Genomic DNA, 16,214 nt, shown 5'->3' with positions numbered 1-16,214 from the left:
AGGGGGGAAGGGGTGAGAGAGGGAAGGGGAAAAGGCAGTAAGGGTGGGTGAGTGGGGGGGGGGAAGAGGGGAGGAGCAGAATGTATTGGGGGAGATGTGAATAAAAGAGTTTAGGGCCAGTAGAAGTAAGCAGCTACCTACCCCTACTGATAAAGGTTATGGAACAGCTCCCCTATGAGGAAAGGCTAAAGAGGTTAGGGCTGTTCAGCTTGGAGAAGAGACAGCTGAGGGGGGAAATGATAGAAGTCTATAAAATCATGAAAGGAAATGTAAATTGCTTATTTACTCTTTCGGATAATCAAGGACTAGGGGGCAAGTAGCATATTTAAAACATGGAGAAAATTCTTTTTCACTCAATGCACAATTAAGCTCTGGAATTCATTGCCAGATGATATGGTTAAGGCAGTTAGTGTAATTGGGTTTAAAAAAGGTTTGGATAAGTTCCTGGAGGAGAAGTCCATAAACTGCTATTAATCAAGTTGACTTACAGAATAGCTGCTGCTTATTACTGGCTTTAGTAGTTTGGGATCTATTTAATGTTTGGGTACTTGCCAGATACTTGTAACCTGGAAACAGGGGGCCTGATATTCAAAGTGCATTCAGTGCTTGATAGCTGGATAAATAGGATTTATGCAGCTATCTAGTGGCCACTGAATATCCGGTTACATTCAGCAGCCATTAAATAGCCAGATAAGTCACATATCCAGTTATTTTTTAGCCTGAGAACTTTGTGGGTGGGTAGTGGGCAGATCAGGGTGAAGCTACTTATCCGTTTAGGCTCGTTTAACTTAGCCGGATATAAATTACCGGCTGAGTAGCAGCTTGTACAATGGTATAAGTGTGCCTTTCAATATACCTTGTAACTTAGATGTAAAAATTATATCCAGCCAGACAGGACGTTCTGCATTTGGGTGACCCGCTGGTCCAAATCTTCCAGTTTCTCTTTATGTAAAGTAATTGAAGACTTGGTGACTTGAAAACGCCAGTGAATGTCCACAGTAGAAGAAACTAATGAAGAAATAGATTTTTCTAAGGAAACCAGGGCCACCCATACAGTAGCTAATGTTATTACTGAGGACTTAACCAATTTAATCCAGTGGATAGTGCTTACCAACCCTTCCTCATTGGAAGTCCCCCAAAAATTACGGTTTCCAGCAAATTCTTCTCCAAACATGGGTGTAGAAGCCAGGACAGTCAAACCCCTGGGCATACTCTCCTCCTCCAAGGTTGAGCCACCCCTGACCACTTAGTTGGATGTGGCAGTGCATATCAACCTCACACAGATTTAAAACAAATTATAGAAAGTATTTCACTTAACACACAAACTATGGAATTTGTTGCCAGAAGATGTGATCAAGATGGCTAGCATACTGGAGTTTAAAAGAGGTTTGGGCCAGTTCCTAGAGGAAAAGTCCATAAAATATTATTAGCCAGGTGGACTTATGAAAGTCATCACTTATCCCTGGGACTGAGCAACAAGATATTAAGATTTACCTTTGGGGAACTACTGGGTACTTGTGACTCAAACTGGCCACTATCAGAGACAAGAAACTGGGCTTGATGGACCTTGGTCTGATCCAGCATGGAATTTCTCTTATGTTTATATGACTTTGAGGAGACTAAGATACACCCTTCTGCCATTGTAGGATTCGATAGTTCGTTGTGCAGTCATCCAAGCAAAAATAAAAAATATGGGACAAAAATGTGATCTTAAGCTAGTTAAGAGAGTCCTTAGTTGCCTGTCATGGGGACTTCCTTTCTTAATATACTTGTGTAGGGATTCTGTCAGTCCCCTAGAGTCTAGTTAAAGGAAAATACCATTGGTGTGGGGAGAGACATGATATTTAAGGTTTGCAGCTCCCCCATGTGGAAGCTTACAATGGAGTGTTCCTTTGTTTAATAAAGCCAGATCACCATTTTGCTTTGTGGATTTCCTTTCATTTCTTCAAGATACAGCAAGTCTTGGCTGTGCTCTGCCTTTTCTTTTAATTGACTTAAAGCCTCCATGGAGCTCTTATTTTTGAATGGGAGTTTCTTTCCACTCTCCCAGTCCACTCTTTAAATTTGAATTAATTTATTTAAGTTTGGTGTGCCCAATCACTTGGGATTCAGTTAAGCTAATTTAAGTTTGCTGTTCAGTCTAATGGGAGAGGTTCTCTTCATGCAAGTAGGACTTGAGATCATCAAGATCCAAGGAGAGGATGACTTCTAGCCATTTTGAAAGAAAGAAGAAGAAAGGGGAGAGAGAAGAGGAGGTGGACCACTGGACCCCATCCAGGGCCCATATACATCTACTAAAGCTGATACTGCAGAAAGAAAGAGAAAGAGAAGGATACAAGATGTGATAGGAGATAAAAGACAATATAAATTAAATTCCATGATTTCTTCCCTCTCATTAGATACAGGGCAAGTTGGATGTTTCTCTCCCAGTGTAGGTGAAGTAACAAAGATGGAATTTAAATTATATTGTCTTTTATCTCCTACTTCCTCTTTGTCCAGACAACTTGTCCACTTACTGAATATGGGCCTCATTGTGTTTATGAGAATTCTGAACTATAAACTATTGACAATGATAGGGATGAATGATTTTGTATGACCTGAAACTATGCCTCCACTTAACAGCATCATCCCACAGATCAAATTACCATGGATGTCATAAGGCACAGCAGGACACATATCCAAAGTCAAGCATAATTTAAGATTTAGTCAAAACACATCAAACAGAGCATTAGAGAGCAGAAAACGTCAAAAAAGAGAGATCTATTTTGTTTCAGACCTTAGGTAAAGTAGGAAAAAAAAACATGATTAATACCATTTCTATTAAGACTTAAAACTGTTTTGGGGATAGAAAAGCATGATCCAGTTTAGACAGCCTTACCAGCCTATTACGAACTAAACTTCTTTCCATCGACTGTGACCCTAGGTTATTTCTGTACTGTAAGATGCCCTTTTTCTCACATGACAAAGTCTGGTATCCAAACCCTGACCAAGAGTAGTTATGCAGGTTCTAACAGAAATCCCACTAAGATATATTATGTTCACCCTAACTACTATTTAGTCTGTTAAGTAATTACTTATGAGCAACTGTTTGTGACTGTTTCCAAAATGGCGCCGAAAAATGGCGGCGGCCATAGACGAACACGATTGGACGGCAGGAGGTCCTTCCGGACCCCCGCTGGACTTTTGGCAAGTCTTGTGGGGGTCAGGAGGCCCCCCCCAAGCTGGCCAAAAGTTCCTGGAGGTCCAGCGGGGGTCAGGGAGCGATTTCCCGCCGCGAATCGTTTTCGTACGGAAAATGGCGCCGGCAGGAGATCGACTGCAGGAGGTCGTTCAGCGAGGCGCCGGAACCCTCGCTGAACGACCTCCTGCAGTCGATCTCCTGCCGGCGCCATTTTCCATACGCGTATGGCCGGCGCCATTTTCCGTACGAAAACGATTCGCGGCGGGAAATCGCTCCCTGACCCCCGCTGGACCTCCAGGAACTTTTGGCCAGCTTGGGGGGGGCCTCCTGACCCCCACAAGACTTGCCAAAAGTCCAGCGGGGGTCCGGAAGGACCTCCTGCCGTCCAATCGTGTTCGTCTATGGCCGCCGCCATTTTTCGGCGCCATTTTGGAAAATGGCGCCGGCTGAAGACAACAAGATTCAGTAGCAGGAGCCCGTTCCGGACCGCTGCCGTTCCGGACCGCCGCTGGACCCGCAGGTTATTTAAGTCATTTGGGGGGGGGGGTTCAGGAGGGTGGGGGATTTAATTTAAAGGGTCGGGGGTGGGTTTTAGGGGGTTTTAGTGTGCCGGCTCACGATTCTAACGATTTATAATGATAAATCGTTAGAATCTCTATTGTATTGTGTTCCATAACGGTTTAAGACGATATTAAAATTATCGGACGATAATTTTAATCGTCCTAAAACGATTCACATCCCTAATATATATATCACAAAATAGGAACTAGTCCACGTACTTCAGAATGCCACCCTGGAATACCCTTTGACTCCCCCTTTTTTCCTGGTAAAATGTACTGTTGACATTGATAAAATAGCATATGCACACATACGTGGTACTTACATGCATATATGCTATATTTACTTGTGGAATCCCTTTGAAAATTCCCTCCAGAGGGTGGGCAATTTTCAAAGGCTCCATTTCTGGGAGTTAAGCACTGATAAACTCATAGAAATGACTTTGAAAACTGCCCTCCCTCTGAACAAGGCCCTATATAATCACTATTATACTGTCTGAGGTTACCTTGCTTATTTGAAATGAAGTGACACTTTTAAATATTGCAACATGTTTTGCTTTTGTCAGCCACATACAGTAAATGGTTTGCGTTGACTAATGTCATTTGACTCAGTTTTGTGTGTATGCTTGTGAATAAGAGCTTCTTTCATGCTTATGGCTTTTGTTTGGCTTTCAGCTTTTAAGGAAGTTCTCACAATATGCCTTTGAAATATTAGCAGGAAAACCTGCAATCAGGATGACGCAAATGTTAGATTTATTTTTGGGTGATAAATCTGAGGATTGTAACACACTCATAATGAGGCAACAGGAAGTTCAAGCTTCCAACATAATTAAAGGTTGTCACTTCTTTTAAGCTTGTGTGCATTCCCATGTCATCCTTTATCCAATTTCCTTTCACTCTTTGTCTTCTCTTGCCTTTTCTTTAATAATAAGCTGTTCGGCACCCTCATAAATGTAAAGGTCACAAACAGTTGCTCATAAGTAATTACTTAACAGACTAAATAGTAGTTAGGGTGAACATAATATATCTTAGTGGGATTTCTGTTAGAACCTGCATAACTACTCTTGGTCAGGGTTTGGATACCAGACTTTGTCATGTGAGAAAAAGGGCATCTTACAGTACAGAAATAACCTAGGGTCACAGTCGATGGAAAGAAGTTTAGTTCGTAATAGGCTGGTAAGGCTGTCTAAACTGGATCATGCTTTTCTATCCCCAAAACAGTTTTAAGTCTTAATAGAAATGGTATTAATCATGTTTTTTTTTCCTACTTTACCTAAGGTCTGAAACAAAATAGATCTCTCTTTTTTGACGTTTTCTGCTCTCTAATGCTCTGTTTTGATGTGTTTTGACTAAATCTTAAATTATGCTTGACTTTGGATATGTGTCCTGCTGTGCCTTATGACATCCATGGTAATTTGATCTGTGGGATGATGCTGTTAAGTGGAGGCATAGTTTCAGGTCATACAAAATCATTCATCCCTATCATTGTCAATAGTTTATAGTTCAGAATTCTCATAAACACAATGAGGCCCATATTCAGTAAGTGGACAAGTTGTCTGGACAAAGAGGAAGTAGGAGATAAAAGACAATATAATTTAAATTCCATCTTTGTTACTTCACCTACACTGGGAGAGAAACATCCAACTTGCCCTGTATCTAATGAGAGGGAAGAAATCATGGAATTTAATTTATATTGTCTTTTATCTCCTATCACATCTTGTATCCTTCTCTTTCTCTTTCTTTCTGCAGTATCAGCTTTAGTAGATGTATATGGGCCCTGGATGGGGTCCAGTGGTCCACCTCCTCTTCTCTCTCCCCTTTCTTCTTCTTTCTTTCAAAATGGCTAGAAGTCATCCTCTCCTTGGATCTTGATGATCTCAAGTCCTACTTGCATGAAGAGAACCTCTCCCATTAGACTGAACAGCAAACTTAAATTAGCTTAACTGAATCCCAAGTGATTGGGCACACCAAACTTAAATAAATTAATTCAAATTTAAAGAGTGGACTGGGAGAGTGGAAAGAAACTCCCATTCAAAAATAAGAGCTCCATGGAGGCTTTAAGTCAATTAAAAGAAAAGGCAGAGCACAGCCAAGACTTGCTGTATCTTGAAGAAATGAAAGGAAATCCACAAAGCAAAATGGTGATCTGGCTTTATTAAACAAAGGAACACTCCATTGTAAGCTTCCACATGGGGGAGCTGCAAACCTTAAATATCATGTCTCTCCCCACACCAATGGTATTTTCCTTTAACTAGACTCTAGGGGACTGACAGAATCCCTACACAAGTATATTAAGAAAGGAAGTCCCCATGACAGGCAACTAAGGACTCTCTTAACTAGCTTAAGATCACATTTTTGTCCCATATTTTTTATTTTTGCTTGGATGACTGCACAACGAACTATCGAATCCTACAATGGCAGAAGGGTGTATCTTAGTCTCCTCAAAGTCATATAAACATAAGAGAAATTCCATGCTGGATCAGACCAAGGTCCATCAAGCCCAGTTTCTTGTCTCTGATAGTGGCCAGTTTGAGTCACAAGTACCCAGTAGTTCCCCAAAGGTAAATCTTAATATCTTGTTGCTCAGTCCCAGGGATAAGTGATGACTTTCATAAGTCCACCTGGCTAATAATATTTTATGGACTTTTCCTCTAGGAACTGGCCCAAACCTCTTTTAAACTCCAGTATGCTAGCCATCTTGATCACATCTTCTGGCAACAAATTCCATAGTTTGTGTGTTAAGTGAAATACTTTCTATAATTTGTTTTAAATCTGTGTGAGGTTGATATGCACTGCCACATCCAACTAAGTGGTCAGGGGTGGCTCAACCTTGGAGGAGGAGAGTATGCCCAGGGGTTTGACTGTCCTGGCTTCTACACCCATGTTTGGAGAAGAATTTGCTGGAAACCGTAATTTTTGGGGGACTTCCAATGAGGAAGGGTTGGTAAGCACTATCCACTGGATTAAATTGGTTAAGTCCTCAGTAATAACATTAGCTACTGTATGGGTGGCCCTGGTTTCCTTAGAAAAATCTATTTCTTCATTAGTTTCTTCTACTGTGGACATTCACTGGCGTTTTCAAGTCACCAAGTCTTCAATTACTTTACATAAAGAGAAACTGGAAGATTTGGACCAGCGGGTCACCCAAATGCAGAACGTCCTGTCTGGCTGGATATAATTTTTACATCTAAGTTACAAGGTATATTGAAAGGCACACTTATACCATTGTACAAGCTGCTACTCAGCCGGTAATTTATATCCGGCTAAGTTAAACGAGCCTAAACGGATAAGTAGCTTCACCCTGATCTGCCCACTACCCACCCACAAAGTTCTCAGGCTAAAAAATAACTGGATATGTGACTTATCTGGCTATTTAATGGCTGCTGAATGTAACCGGATATTCAGTGGCCACTAGATAGCTGCATAAATCCTATTTATCCAGCTATCAAGCACTGAATGCACTTTGAATATCAGGCCCCCTGTTTCCAGGTTACAAGTATCTGGCAAGTACCCAAACATTAAATAGATCCCAAACTACTAAAGCCAGTAATAAGCAGCAGCTATTCTGTAAGTCAACTTGATTAATAGCAGTTTATGGACTTCTCCTCCAGGAACTTATCCAAACCTTTTTTAAACCCAATTACACTAACTGCCTTAACCATATCATCTGGCAATGAATTCCAGAGCTTAATTGTGCATTGAGTGAAAAAGAATTTTCTCCATGTTTTAAATATGCTACTTGCCCCCTAGTCCTTGATTATCCGAAAGAGTAAATAAGCAATTTACATTTCCTTTCATGATTTTATAGACTTCTATCATTTCCCCCCTCAGCTGTCTCTTCTCCAAGCTGAACAGCCCTAACCTCTTTAGCCTTTCCTCATAGGGGAGCTGTTCCATAACCTTTATCAGTAGGGGTAGGTAGCTGCTTACTTCTACTGGCCCTAAACTCTTTTATTCACATCTCCCCCAATACATTCTGCTCCTCCCCTCTTCCCCCCCCCCCCACTCACCCACCCTTACTGCCTTTTCCCCTTCCCTCTCTCACCCCTTCCCCCCTTCCCCTTTCCTTTTTCACTTCACCCCTTTCCTCTCAGGCAACCCCATTCTTTCCTTCTCATTCATTCATCTTCCATTCCCTTCTTGCTCCCTTCTCACTGAGAAGGGAAGGGGAGCTGAGCTAAGAGACGGGAAGCTGAAGATTGAGATGTTCTCTCTCACCTTCTCTTTGCTCCCAGTATCTCACCTCTCCTCCTCCTCTCATCTTTATTTCTGTCCACAGGAGGGTAGGTGTTAGGATTTGTAGGTATGTGGGCCCTGGGCCGAGGTGAGAGATGGTACCTCCCACAGGGAGGAGCCCTATGAGCCTCACCATCGGGAGGTGAGGTCTCAGCTGATGTCAGACACAGATAGATTACTAGAGTCTTTATTAAAGAAGTAGAGTGGCACTGCCCATGGAGCAGGGAGTGCAGGAGAAAGTCACACAGGCATGGGGGTGCCATTGAGTCCGTGAAGTGAGGAATACCCAAGGAGGATACCTCAGTAGAGAAGATACGGCAATGGTCTGCAGAGCGGGATACACCGATGAGGCTCCTCAGTAGAGATGATATGGTAGTGGTCAGTGGAGCGGGGTACTCCGACGAGTGTTCCTCAGTAAGAATGAAGCAGCAGGTCTGCAGAGCGGGGTACACCGATGAGGGTTCCTCACTAGAGATGATACGGTAGTGGTCTGCAAAGCAGGGTACATTGATGAGGGTTCCTCACTAGAGATGATACAGCAGTGGTCCGCAGGGCGGGGTACACCGATGAGGATTCCTCACTAGAGATGATACAGTAGTGGTCCGCAGATGGAGTACACACAGTAGCGATGGTTCCAGGTGAAGCCCCGGGGAACGGGGCAGGCAGCAGTCCAAAGCGAAGGCCCTCTGAGGAGCGGATAGCCAGAGACAAGGAAGGGCCCCCGAGGAGCGGGTACCCGGGACATCTCATGCCAAAGAAGCAGGAGCTGGAATGGAAGTCCGTAGTGAGTGAAGCGGATTCAGCAATGAGGGAACTGTTGCTAAGTTGTAGGCAGACAGGGCCAGCTGGCTTAAGAGTTCGTGAATATTGACTTCATCCGGTGGGACGCCCCCTAGGTTCCCGCCATTTTGCCTCCCTAGGTTCCCGCCATGGGCGTGCCTAACGAACTCCGAGGCCAAGATGGCAGTTGGCAGCATCCACGCTGACCAGAGAGGCACGGGAACAGGAGCAAGTAGGCCGGTGATAGCTGGTAGAGACGGCCAGTCCACCCAATGAAGTCAAAGCAGGGGAGCACGAGGTGAGCAACAGCAGTCGCAGCCGTCTGCAGCCGATGGGTGTAACAGTAGGAAACCTGCAGGAACATCATTAACAGCATGCTGCTGTGATTCCTTTTTACTTGCTCACAGGGGATGGGACCCCATGGGCATGTCAATCAGAATGATGCCATCACCTCCCTGGTTTATTTCTTCCTGCCTGCAGGGAATGGGGGCCCTGCAGGCATGTCATTAAAAGTGCATCACTGCCACAATGGTTCCTTTGTTCTTGCCTGTGGGGATTGGGGACCCTGTGGATATGTCATTGGATCCGCACTACTGCTGTTTTTTAGTTTCTGCCCATGGGGTGTGGGAATTCCACAGATTTGTTGGCACAGTTGTACCATTGATGTGCCTGAAGGCAGGGTGAAGCAGCTGTGGATAGAAAGTTTTGAGAGTCACCATTTCAATATTCGGCCAGGTTCAGTGGCTGCCACTTATCTGGATAACTTTTTTCCTGGTTAAAAAGTTTGTCAGATAAGTAAGGAGAAGGACAGAAACTTTCCAGGGTGGAGTTACTTATCCAGCTAACTTAGCCAAATAAGTGCCAATGTCCAGTCTCATCCAGCAAAGTTAGTCGAATATGTTAAACTTGCTATTCAGCTGGTTTAAAGTTAAACAGATAAAGTTATCTGGTTAACTATTATATAATTGAGCATATTCAACAATTCAGCCAAGTTTTCACTCCTTTCAAATCTTCTTCTGTATTCATATGAAACTGACATATTTAGTGAAGAAATTTGACTATACTTAAAAGATAATGTAATTCCAGCATAGAAAGTTCTGTAGTATACCATAGTAGAACAATGTTTCCCAACACTCTGTTGGAGGCAAACCTATCCAGTCAGGTTTTCAGGATTACCACAATGAATATGCATAACTTAGATTTCATAACCTGAGTCTCCAAAGCATGCAAAATCTATCCCATGCATATTCATTATGGACAACCTGAATACCCAGCTGATTAGGTGTGTCTACAGGAGAATATTTGGTAACACTATGGAGTTAATTTTCAAAGAATTACACATGTAAAAATGAGCATATACACAAGTAAGTAGCATCTTCTTGCTATTTTCTGAACATATGTGCATATTTTTGCTTTTGCATATACATATATGTGCATAAAAAGGGGGTGGTCTAGAGGTATTCCAGGGCAGGGCCAACTTTTATGCGCTTAAGTTGCTGTTGAGAGCGTGGCCTTGAAAGGCCTTGCATTCTGTTGAGATCGGGAGTGTTTACTGTGCCCTTGGGCCTCAGCCCGGGCCCAGACCTTCAGGGCCGAGCCAAGGGTTGACAGTGGCTCCGCATGGCTGACGGGCTGACCCTCTGCCAGACCTGCAAGCTCCCAAGGCCAACACCCAAGGATGTTGGAAGTTGAATGGTCCTCCGACCATTCCGAGCCCTTTCGGACCTGCTGCGAACAGCATGGAGCAGCAGGCCTGGCCTGAGGTTGAGGGCAGACAGAGAGCTTGACATATAGACAGGACTATGGTCGATGCGGCGGCATCGCAGACAAGACACGACAACAGCTGGGTTGATGCATCGGCATCACGGACGAGGAACGTGACATCAGCTGGGTTGATGCATCGGCATCACGGACGAGGAACTTGATAACGGTTGGGTTGATGCATCGGCATCACGGACATGACAAGGAACTTGACATCCAAACAGGCAAACACAAGGCATGGACATTGGCACTGTCTCTCAGGGCGCCCTACTCAGCCCACCCACAGGACTGAGTCACAGACCACCCTGTCCCACTGCGCGCCCTACACAGCCCTAGCTGGCTGGTCATAGACCATGAGGAGAACGGGACACCGCAGGGAAGACCCAGGCAAGGAGGAACTCGAATGACGAAGCTGGTGTCATACAAAGCTTCTCCCCAGGCTGGCAGGAACGGAGGCTCAGGAGCACAGGGACACTTCCTACCTGCAAGCCACCTCATTCTCGGGCATACACCATCCGAGAGCACCGGCTTCCAGGAAGGAGAAGGCTCAGGAGCACCAGACGAAGATGCAGGGAAGAACATCCTGGCAGGCAGACACATCAGGATAAGGAAGATCATGGCAGAACATCAGGACATGGTCAGGGACCTCAGGCAAGACATCAAGACACGAAGACGTAGTATAAAAGCAGACGAGATGAGGAGCTCCACGAAGAACAGAAAACCTTACAAGGCTCTGGCAGGCAGGAGCCTCCAGAGGGAACTCATGATGATGCAAGGCAAAGACAGACTGAAGTTGAAGTCGTTTTATAGGGCTGCAGACCGGCGACTCCCTGGGAGGAGTTTGGCAGGCCCACACCTAGCTGGCCCTATAACTACGGAGAAGTGCTGCGGTCCGGCCCCTAGGGAGAAGGGCGTGGCACAAAGCAGGAAGTCCATGCAAACACAAGCAGCCTCAGGCAGGCCCAAGGACATTGAGGCCTCCCAGGCCCTGGAGCAAATCCTGGACAGTTCACAGGCGAGGCCCCGGCTCTGGAGCGGCCTCCAGGAAGAGGTAAGGAGCCTCCCATAGCACCGCTACAGGAGGGTTCATAACAGTTGCTATTTTAAAAGACACTTATGCGAACAGATTTGCAGTTTTTGTAATTTTACATCTGCTAATTATCTTGTGTAAGTGATATTAAACATGTTTATTCCCTACTATTGGTCAGGCGGGAGGTCTAGATAAATTGTGGGGAGTTCAGGCTGAAGAAACCAGGAAGGTCTCATAACTTGGAGAAGGCAAACTGGCACAGTTATTAGTAAAACTGATAATTTCAGTTACACACATATATTTTAAAATATACCAACTTGTGCATGTCAATCCCGATTTACACGACTAAGTCCTACTTTATTTTCATGCGTAAAATATACCTACATATATTTTAAAATAGGTAAGAAAATAACATATGAATTCCCGTGTAACATAAATAATTACCTATGTGTTCAAGTTGCGGGGTAAAGCTAAGTATATTTTATATTACACATGTATCATAAATCATAAATCTGTATGCTGCCATATATGCACATATATGCCACAAGGCACAGTTGTTTGAAAGTTATCCTCCATAACAGCGCTTCTCAACCGGTGTGTCCTGACATACCAGTGTGTCGCCAAGCACCGGCAGGTGTGTCGCATGCTCCCGGTCTCTCCCGCTGCTCTTCCTTCCCTGCTGCCATTGCCGCCGGGCTATCAGCACGTTCAAGCCCAGTGGGAACGGCAGCGGTGCTAGAAGAAGCTGTGGCACCTGCAGCTGGCCTTTTTTTCTTCCCGTGCCTGCCCCCCCCCCCATGACCCGGAACAGGAAGTGATACGTGGTGCGCGGGAAGGTGAAAGGCCGTGCCGCGTGGAAAAGTAGCAGCAGCGGCACATATCGGCCCCCGAGCAATCAAAGCAGATGGTAATCGGGAAAGGAGACAGCAGCATGAGCCTCCCGCGGCCGATGGGATTCTTCTTTCTTGGCCTGTGGGGGCTGGAGGAGGAGGCTGCTGCAGTAACATTTGTGCTGGGGGGGGGAAGAGGAAGTGAGTGAGAGAAAGAGAGAGAAGCAGCCAGCCAGCCTGTGTGTAAGTGAGAAAATGTGTGTGTGATTGAGAGCCTGTGTGTAAGTGAGAGAATGTATTTGATTGAGAGCATGTATGTGATTGAGAGAAACTGGTCAGAGAGCTGATGTGTGTGTATATGTGAGAGACAATGAAAGTGACTGCTCAGATAGATGACTGATGTGCATGTGAGTATGAGTTAGAGAAAAAGCATGGAAGTGAGAAATCTGGGTATGTGAGAAAGCATGGGAGTAAGAAGCCTGATTATGTGAGAGAGAGCATGGGAGTGGAAAGCCTGTGTGTGTGTGTGTGCATGCATGCATGAGAGAGAGACTGGATGGTAAGGTGACGGTGTGTGTAAGAGAAAGAGACTGGTGTGTGTGAATGTGAGAGAAAGAATGTGATTCAGGGAATGAGAAGCCTGTGCACGTGGAAAGCGAGTATAGAAATGAGAGAGAGACTGGTGTGTATGTGTGTGTGTGTGTGTAACAGAGAGAAAGTGATTATGGGAATGAGAAGCCTGTGCATGTGAAGAGAGTGAGCATGGGAGTGAGAAACCTGGGTGTGTGTGAGACACAGCATGGGAGTGAGAAGCCTGCATATCCAAAAGAGAATATGGGAGTGGGAAGCCTGTGTGTGTGTGTGTGTATGCATGAGAGAGAACAGGTGACTGGTGTGTGTGTGAGAGAGAAAGTGATTATGGGAATGAGAAGCCTGTGCATGTGAAGAGTGAGCATGGGAGTGAGAAACCTGGGTGTGTGTGAGACACAGCATGGGAGTGAGAAGCCTGTATATCTGAAAGAGAACATGGGAGTGGGAAGCCTGTGTGTGTGTGTGTGTGTGTGTGTGCATGAGAGAGATCAGGTGACTGGTGTGTGTGTGTGTGAGAGAAAGAAAGTGATTATGGGAATGAGAAGCCTGTGCATGTGGAGAGAACAAGCATGGGAGTGAGAGACTGATGTGTGTGTGTGTGAGACAGAGAAAGTGATTATGAGAGTGAGAAGACCGTATATGTAAGTAGAACACGGGAGTGGGAAGCCTGTGTGTGTGTATGACATGTGAGAAACTGTTCAGGAAGGTTACTGGTGTGTGTGTGTGTGTGTGTCAAAGACTGTTTGGGAAATGATTGGTGTGTGAGAGACAGAAACTGGTCATGGGGGCATGACTGGTATGGTGTGTGTGTGAGAGAGACATGGGCTCTAAAGAAGAGGACCATGAGTATAGAGCTTAGCCACTACTGCTGCTTCTGGTGTGTGCTATGGCTTGCATGGAAGAGGAGTAGGAGAGCTGCTGGAGGGGGTAAGTAAAGGTGGCTTTTAAAGTTTATTTTTCTTGATTGACTGCCATTTTAATTATTTAATATTATGTGATGTCTGCTTTTTAAAAATATTTTATTGGTGTTTGGAGAATTTTTAATAGTTTTTATGAGTTTTTAATTGTTGGATGTTATTCTGTTCATAGCTGTTTTGAAACATTTATTCTGCTTATTAGTATAGTTTTACAATTATTTCTGAGTGGGGATCTATAGCAGCTTGACTTGTTCTGTTTTCCTAATAGGAGGTGTATTGGTTTTAAGGGCCTGATTTAATATTTGTAGTGTTGCCTTTTCATAGATAGGGTTGCTCCTGTTTGAGTGTATTCCATAATACAGGTGTAATTGTGTGCGGATTAGTTTATGTGCATTACTACAGATCCTGGGAGTATGTCAGGTCAGTTCTGTGTCTGTTACCGAGATGAGATATTTTACTAGCATATAAGCATTTGTATCAGGCTTATTTGTTGTATTTTCTCAAGAGGATATGCATTGGTGGTAAACTGCTGTCTTTTCAGAATATCTTTTTTGTAGGGTGAGTTATATGGGGAATGTCGTAATTCTGCTTTACATCCATTATTGTGGGTCAGGGGGGGTTCCCATGGATGCACACTGTACTTTTACATCTAGCCCCGTGACGATCAAGGGTCAGTGGGTCATGCATGTGAGAACCATTTGTCAGGTGTGTCCCGACAGAAAAAAGGTTGAGAACCACTGCTCCGTAATATACATTGTACAGATCTGCACTAATATTTTGAGCTCTTAAGAAGGCTTATAGTAAGTTCATAAATGTCTTAACCCAAAAATTATCCAACCTTAAAAAATCAATAAAGAGAAATTGAGCTCTGCTATAACCCTGTTTGTGCTGCACAAGTGAGTCATTGTAAGCCAGTAACAGTCTTTATGTGACCCATGATGATAAGGGAAATAAAATGATCATGCGTATTTATGTGGCCCATGAAAATATCATAAACAAGTCATCAGCGCTGAAGTAATGATCTCTGTAAATCTCTAGTCCTGCTTTTCTTAAACCTATTTGGTAGGCCCATGATCTCTCTTCCATCCAGTAAAGCACAAATTCAAATGTTTTCAATGCAATGTCTGAGACATGATGAAAAGACTTGGAAAGGGGTGAAGGTGATGGGAGGCCAAATGTCATTTTCTCAGGTTCTAGTTAATTTGGTAGGAAACACATTTGTTTCTAAATTGATCTAAAGGAGTTGCTGTTCTTTTACATATGGACATTTTTAATTTGGGGACATAAGATACTGAAGATGGAGTTCTGGGAAGCTTGAAAATGTTTTAGGAGTGCTGAAGTTCCTTTATGATTTTGAAGCCGAGAAGTCATTGACAGTTGGGAGTACAGGCAAACTGGCTTGGTTTTATTTTCCAAAATAAAAACCGGTGTGATATCTCAATTGAGATCGAATGTCGGTATATAAAAAAATAAAAAAATAATAAATAAATAGATAAATTTTAAAGTTTGTGTCTATCTGTTGGAATAAAACTATTTCAATCGCATTTGAGTTGTATAATAAGAACTATTCACTGCACAGGAATCAATCTATCTTGGAATCAATGTATCTTGCTCCAGCATTTTGTAAGATAGAGTGGCCCATGTCACTCTGAATATTAGGATTTTCTTCTCAAGTCCCATTTTAGTAACCCCAGAGTTGAAATCTACTACTCTTACTACCAGGATCTGGTTTTCAACATGGTAACTAGGAAGGGAATTAATTGATTCTAGTTGCAGAAAAGACCACTAACAAAGTCCTTGAATTGCATTTTAAAAAATATTGCTTTCAAAAGAATAGAATACAATGAAAAAAAGAAATACAGAAAAATGATATGGTTACTGGAGAATAATTCAGGAAACACTTCACAGTCAAACAAGCAAGCAAACTTTTGCTTGAAACCAAGTTTACAGCATTGTGCAGCAGTTTTTCATGAGTCGAGAGAAATCTGTTTACAATATAGAATAGGTGTAGAGATCTGGATCAGTGCCTGTTCAGTCTAAACTTATTCCTGTATGGGAGGACACCAGATAAGAGTGTGGGTGGTTAACTCCCCATGTGAGAGACAGTAAATGGTGAGTTCCTTTGGTATAAAAACTCTGACCACCATTTTACCTCCTGAAATGTTTGTTACCGGTACAAGCATGTCATGGCTGTCCTTAGTGCATTTATTTTTAAGAGCTCAGGCCTCCATGGAGACTTTGGTTTTCTTTTTGGATATAGGAGTTTCTTCCACCCTTCCTATCCTTTCTACTTGTGAGTTTCCATTGACTGATATGATTCTATTTTTTTCA

The sequence above is a fragment of the Rhinatrema bivittatum genome, chromosome 4 (genome assembly GCF_901001135.1).
Source record: "Rhinatrema bivittatum chromosome 4, aRhiBiv1.1, whole genome shotgun sequence".
Taxonomy (NCBI): domain Eukaryota; kingdom Metazoa; phylum Chordata; class Amphibia; order Gymnophiona; family Rhinatrematidae; genus Rhinatrema; species Rhinatrema bivittatum.
The sequence above is the reverse complement of the archived record's forward strand: the minus strand, read 5'-3'. Positions refer to the sequence as shown.